This window comes from Dreissena polymorpha, chromosome 3 (assembly GCF_020536995.1).
Source record: "Dreissena polymorpha isolate Duluth1 chromosome 3, UMN_Dpol_1.0, whole genome shotgun sequence".
NCBI lineage: Eukaryota > Metazoa > Mollusca > Bivalvia > Myida > Dreissenidae > Dreissena > Dreissena polymorpha.
Window position 1 is genome coordinate 130,472,656 of NC_068357.1, and position 7,547 is coordinate 130,480,202.

The 7,547-nt window shown below is 32.7% G+C and overlaps 1 long non-coding RNA gene across 1 annotated transcript in view; it reads left to right on the top strand.

Annotated features, from left to right (window-relative positions):
• The window catches only part of LOC127871457 (uncharacterized), a 30,818-nt gene extending 29,210 nt beyond the window's left edge, over window positions 1-1,608 (top strand). Inside the window, exon 3 of the long non-coding RNA XR_008045347.1 lies at window positions 1,027-1,608. This is a non-coding gene — a long non-coding RNA (uncharacterized LOC127871457). The remainder of the gene's footprint in view (window positions 1-1,026) is intronic.
• The last annotated feature ends 5,939 nt before the right edge of the window (window positions 1,609-7,547 follow it).

Consider the following 7,547-nt stretch of genomic DNA (forward strand, 5'->3'; position numbering starts at 1 on the left):
ATTAACTATTGTTTCATTCATTGGTCCGGGCCATTTGAAACGCTGACAGTGATTTAAAGGGAAGTTGACCGTGTTTATGGAGCTGTCTCAACGAATCAAAAGTGTCGGACACAGCGTTGGTTATCGGGTCTTGCTCTTCAAACTATCTTCACACTTGACCTGAAATACTCTGAGATATCATTTATTCAACAATTCGTCATAATTCAACAGAACGACTGAAGTGAAGCGGGTCTAAAGGTCAACATTTGCCCAGCTGGATGAACAGTGTATTCGGAAAAGGACCTCAATAAACTCGATTCAAATTTGCATATATTATCAGTTAACATTATCTTGCAAAACCACATAAAAATACTACGACACTATTATTACAACACCACATGTCATCATATTTAGAACAAGCATAGTTTAAGGGAAATTCCGCGTTTTAGAGGCAGACATGTTGACACAAAACGGATGTTGTTTAATATCGAACATATGCAATTGGTATTTTAAAATCATTGGTCTGTCACGTTTAACTTTACCAGAGTATAACTATATAAAGATAAAATCTTGTCACAATAATCATACTTCAACAAGAATTGCTTTGAAAATGGTAGTGTATTAATTATTTGCAATTTTAAAAGGGATATTCATCCTATAATAACCTGCATATCAGTATAACATTAAACTTAAATAGTTTAAGACGCATGTACTATGGAAAAAATGCACAATAAGTTATAATGTGTTGTTGTTTCATTCCTGTCATGAATGTGTATTTACCGTGATACGCATTAACTAACAATAATATATATATATATATATATATATATATATATATATATATATATATATATATATATATATATATATATATATATATATATATATATATATTGTAGCTTTGTTGATAAAAATGAATGTAACGTAACGGCCTGTTTATTTTACGTTATTAAAAGTATTATGATCATATTTTTATTTAACGAGTTTATGAACTGTGCATTTATCTGTTACTGGTTCTAATAAGTATTATTTATTGTATTGTTTCAGTGTTATCGAACGAATACACTGCTGTCCGCAGTGCTTCTGGCTTGCGTGGTGTCCAGTTTTCCGCATAGTAGTACAGAGTGGGCAACAAAAGAAAGCAACAATCAAAACACAACGAGAATCAACTCATCACGGGTGCTATCCTCAATGTTTCACGATCGCTTCGAGCTATCAACTGGAGTTTACGATATTGAAAGAGGAACAGATCTGCATGTTGATGCCAAGGATCGGACGAAGCGAAGCAGTGAATGCAGAGGTTTGCGAACGCGTGCCTTGTGTCCATGGAGATACGAAACAATGGTTGACAGAACGTACGTTCCTAGCAGGTTGAGAATCGTAAAATGTGAGTCAAGTATGATACAAATACCGAATTCCATTATTCAATGCGAGGAAGTATACACGCTGCAGCATGTGAGGCTTCATGATTGCGTCGGCGATGAGGACAGCTGTGAGCGGGATATCCAGATTCCTGTCGGCTGCGTCGCTGCACGCCCGTGTGTTTTACCCGCCTACGAGTAGAAGGAATCTCTATTGAAACACAGATTTTGACCTAACAATTTCGGTCGATGTTAAAAGACAACAGCAGTGGGCTTACAAAGTTGTTTTTTTATTTGTTTTTTTTTTGGGGGGGGGGGTGGGGGTGGGGGGTGGGGGGAGGACCTACCATTTATCACGATTTTCGGTTCTATACAGTAATGCAATATAACTGTGATGATTTCATCGAGTATTTTCACGATAAGAGTTGACACTGTACTGTCGCATTGATTAACTACATTGAACTAAAGGGTTCTGTCCGATGATATAATTTACGACATTGAAAAGTACCTGTATACTACTACCAAAGTGTGTTACCGGTATATTTTGTATAAAGCATTCCGTTTGACGGTTTAACATATGATATTATATTGTTATTTTTTATTGAGCACGCGCTCGACATTAACGATATATTTACACGATGTAAACGCCAGTGTACCAACGTTAATAAAAATGCTGAAATATTTGTGCAGGGTCTAAATTATAACCGCTCAATTTTAAAGCTCATGTATTTATTTTAAATAATTGTGATGTCATGTTATTTTATGTTTGTGTGATTAAATGATAACAAAGAAGTTACAAAAGACGTTATAATTCATTTGGTTCTTTCTTCAATTGTGACCAAATGATCGATGACTGCAATTGTGTATAATTGTAGCCTTATTTGTAGACATTACTTCTAGATTGTGAAAATACATGTGAAGTTGACTTGAATTAAATAAAAGAGCTTTATTTGTTTAGCAGTAAATTTCATTTTAGATTCAAACACTAAAAGCATATTTTACACAATATTTGTTTTCAGCGTGTATAGAAACATAGAATATAAAAAGAAATGTGACAGAATACGTCCATATAACATAATCATGCTTAAATAACCCACATTACAACTTAAATATAACATATCCGAAAGTGATTGTTCGAAATACAGGCTTCCTTATAAGGTACTAACTTTACGCCAATTCCTTATTTAGAGGCCATTATTGCGGATATTTATATTCGGTTCATTCTAGAATAGCGCAGCTATATTTTCGTTATTATTGGCTATTTTAATGTAATATTTTTTTAAATTTATATATTTGATACAGTTATTGATGTTGTTTTCTGACCCTTATTTCTAGAGGAGATTAATCGATAGCTGAATACTAGTCATGTTTTAGCTACATATATTTGTTATTTTTGGCTATTTTAATGTAAGATTTATTAAATTTATGTCTCTGATACAGGTCTTGAAGTTTTTTCTGACCCTTACTTCTAGAGAAGACTAACCGGTAGCTGAATACTAGTTATGTTTAAGCTATACCATTCCCTTCTTATTCATAAAAGTACAAGGGGATATGATTAAAGATGCAAAGCGATTTCAATGCGTCAACATGAAAGCTTGACTGCACCGGAAGCAGCGGTATAGGTTCCTCAAGTAGATTTTAAAGTTTAATCGAGTTGCCTCAATATTTCATTTTATAATTCAAACGCATGCGCGCATACTAGCTGTAATAGTGTGTTTTCTTCATAGAAGTGATAAAACGCGTTTTCTCGCTCATGCAGACCAACGGTATATCCGGTGTTCTTAAATCTCGGCATACGACTATTGAATGAGGGTCTACAAAACGGTGATGTCTACTTTTGGTAAACAGTCCCTCGCCGATCTTATCGTAACAGTTCCGACTTCATTCGTACGTAATGCCAATATTTCGGACAGCGTTCTCGTCAGTGCGACGTCACTGACGTCACCATAAAGGCGACACTGCACCAGAAGCAGCGACTCAGGGGCCTCTAGAAATCTGGAATGTTTCATCGAGATGCCTCCTTGTTTTGTTTTATAATTAAAAATCAAATGCGTATACCAGCTTTGTTTGGGTGCTTATATTAAAATATATATTTCTATCTCCGAAAAAACGTGTCTTCTTCATCTTGGATGCCAACGGTACAATTTCTATATCCGAAAAACGTGTCTTTTTCATCTTGGATGCAAACGGTGCATCAGGCAATTACGTGTATCCCTTTACCCAACAAAAGCCCGCCTAACGGCGGAGCGTCAATTGTATTGGATATTCAATATTGACCAAAGAAAGCGCACTCTTTATGAGCGACAGCACTCATGTGCATTTAATACCTGTTAGTATATAATTCAGACGACTCGCGAAGTACATGTAATTGCCACAGAAATCTTGACCAGATTATTAGAGGAATGATGGCAATCGACTTGTAACACGTTTAAACAAATTATCGTTGAATTGATAATGCAGCTTTAAATGTTGAAATCTTCCATTAGCATAAATATATTGTAATCCAAAACCCACTTTAGAATGTAAATATTTACGTGATTGTAATCCAAAACACACTTCCGAACTAAATATTAACGCGATAAAAAGGGCGCTAAAAATGTGCAGCACGCACAACGTCGTGTCGTTTGCATGGAAAGCGGGAGTGTATTGATCTTAAACATGCACATTTCACGTCAAGCGATTTACGCTTTTTGAGTGGGAATATTTCATAACATCTTTAAATAACCCCTTATGCCGAAATTCATTTTATACTTAAGAAAAGTCTAAGTTTATAAAAAATTTGAGTACTTTTATCATGAGTTTGCTTTAAAAAAATAGAATAAACGGGTAATCAAAAAATTGGACAAGTTGTAAGTATGCACTAATAGAGTCGGGTTTATACGGATGAATTTGGGAATCGGTCAAGTAGGTATTATATTATCTATACGGAAAGGGTTTTAAACAAACAAAAAAACTATGTATATATATATATATATATATATATATATATATATATATATATATATATATATATATATATATATATATATCTAAATTTATCAATGACTTTATGGTCGTTGTTTTTAAGAGTCATCTCTCACCAAATGACGTAATCTGACTCTAAAAAAGGACGCTTAAATACGAAGACTCACTAGATTCCGGGAAAAGATAAATAACCGTTTTTGCGTCAAATAAAGTTGGGTTCAGATTAAAGTAGAAATGCTGTTTGTTTACGAGTCAAAAAATGTTGTGTGCGAACGCACTCAATGCACCCTCTCTCGCTGACTATAGGTATGGAAACGTTCTTGATAATTGATTTGTTAATTTTCTCATCTTTTCAACAACACGTTCAGTTTTTTTAGGGATTTCTGCGCACATGTCACATTCATTGCAACGTGTCGCAGTTTGTCCCGTAATCAGCTGATAGGTGGGTTGAATCGCGTAAACAGGATAGTTTGATTAGAGATCTTAAATGTAAAATACAAAAACTATATGATGAAGTGTTTAGTCTTTAATCAACGCAAATAGACAATTGCAATCAACCTTGGAAAAAATAGGCATGTGCAGTGATACAACTCCTGAAACACCAAATACTCCCCGGCAGGGTTCAAATATAAGGAAGGACACTAAAAACAATCAAATAAACCTACATCTGGAACACAAAATACTCCCCGGCAGGGTTCAAATATAAGGAAGGACACTAAAAATAATCAAGATAAACCTACATAAAATCAGTATCAGGACCCTGGAGATCACAAAGACACACACAGTTTAAAAGGAAAGCGTAGATCAATGGAACAAACAAACATTAAAAAAAGACTATTGCCAAGCAATATATGTCCCCTACCGGCTCCAATTTTGTTGCCATAGCAACCAGAATTTTTGACATAGGAACAAAATGAAATGGCGTGCATAATGTCCATATTGTCATCTATCCATGTTTCAAGTTTCATGAACAAAATATGAAAAACTTTTAAAGTTTTTGCAGGATCCAGAAAAGTGTGACAGACAGACAGACTCACAGACGCACAGAGGGCAAACCATAGGTCCCCTCCGGTGAAACCGGTAGGTAACAATAATAACAAGAACATCTTGATGGTAGGAACATATAAGACCAGGTATCTGAGTGCAAAGTATAAAGCAGATTATGGAAGAATTAATCTGTATGTTCAGAAACAACTTAAATTTTCTGTGAAAGAAGCCAAAGGTTTCATTGAAGGATATGAAGGAGTTATCCCAGTTATCCTCTGAGATAAACAAAAACATCTGTTTAAAAGGGGAACAGTTTTACTAGCACGAAATTTGAGGGATTACTTCACTGAACTTTTGATCAAGAAACAGTTTAAACTTTGTAGTTATAAATTATAATGTTTATAGCTGAATATACATTAAAGATACACTTTTGCTTTAACTATAGAGAGGTAGATAAACATTAACAATAACAAGATAGGTCATATTATTCATTAAGGTGTATTTATTTTTTTGACACAAACTATTAACTTATGTCTTGTTTAAAATGGGAAAGTATCATACAACTTGGTTGTTTTAAATGTGACTCAATATCGAAGTCATATAACAAAGTAACATTAAATTGTTCTCTTAAATAGTAATTTTAATTACTTACTGTATTGCTTTGTAATGGAAAATCATCATACAATTTTGTGGTTGTCTTGAACAGGAACAGTTATTAATTATTAAGTTATTTTCTTGTTCATTTAAGGAACAGTAAATATCATAAAATTGTTGTTTAAATAGTATAGTAAGGGAAATTAAATAATGTAATGCTTGTAATGGAAAAGCATAATACTATTTTGTGGCTGTCTTGAACAGGAACAGTAATTATTTATTATCTTGTTCATTTAAGGAACAGTTACAATCATAAAATTGTTTAAATATTATAGTAAGGTTGTTTATATTGAAAAGTAGTGATAAACAGTCAACTATTATAGTTATGAAAATTAATTATTGTCTTTTTCGTATTGGATAAGTGTTAAACAGTCGAAAATTAATGTAATGAAAATTACTTATTGTCATGTTCATAGTGGATAGGATATGATGTTGTTTGTTTGCAAGAGACAAAATTGGCTAAAGATAATGTTGTTTGCTTTCATAATTATCAAAGTCATGCTGTTCTTAATCCATCTGAGCAAAATGATCCTGTATCCAGAGGAATGTTACTTTTATTAAATACTTCAATCAGTTCAGGTATTTCAAGTAGTAAAAATACATGTAATGGGATTTCAATGGGTGAAATTATGTAAAAAAATATTCTTCACTAGAAAAGAATCTTTATATCTGTTTTACATATATTGCTCCAGAATATTCTTCAAATATAATAAGACATAACCTGAATATTTTATCTTTTGTTGAGAAGGATGATTGTAATTTGATTAATTTAGGTGATATTATTCTTTTTGGAGATACAAATGCAATAACAGGTGTAAAAGATGATTTTTTAGATGCTACTTGTACACATTTGCCTTCCCCATATTTTAAGGGGAGTACTGGGTCTTTTTTTAAAAAGAAATAGTCAAGATAATATTTGTAATAGTAGAGGTAAAGATCTGATTGATTTATGTATATCTGCAAATTTAATTATTTTAAATGGCAGAACTTTTGAGGATTGTAAAGGAAAGCCCACCTGCTTCCAATATAACGGGAATAGTGTTGTTGACTACTGTATTATTAGTGATGAGATTTTTGATAAGATACTATATTTTCAAGTTGAGAATCACATTTCTTTTTTAAGTGACCACGCTAAATTGAATGTAAAAATGTTTGCAAAATTCAATAGGACAAGCACTATAAGTACTCTTTATGATCTGCCATCATCTTGGAAATGGACAGACACATCTTGTTCAGATTTTAAAAGAGCTTTATCCTCTATTTAAATTAAATAGAAAATAGATAGTTTTGAAAGTGATTCTTTGCAGAATAATGATGAAATGGTGACTAATTATAGTGATATAATATACACAGCTTTTCACAAATCATTAAATAAAAAGATAAAATTTAGAAAATCCATAAAGTCTGCCTAAAAAGAAAAGGTTTGATAGTGACCTTGTGATAATGCGTAAAGAATTATAACGTAGAAGTTCGTTGTACTCTAGAAATCCATTTGACAATATTTTAAAAGGATCATTCTTTAAATATAGAAACTTGTATAAACGTTGCTGTATACAAAAAATGAATGCCTTTGAATAAATATCATAACTAGATTAGATAGTA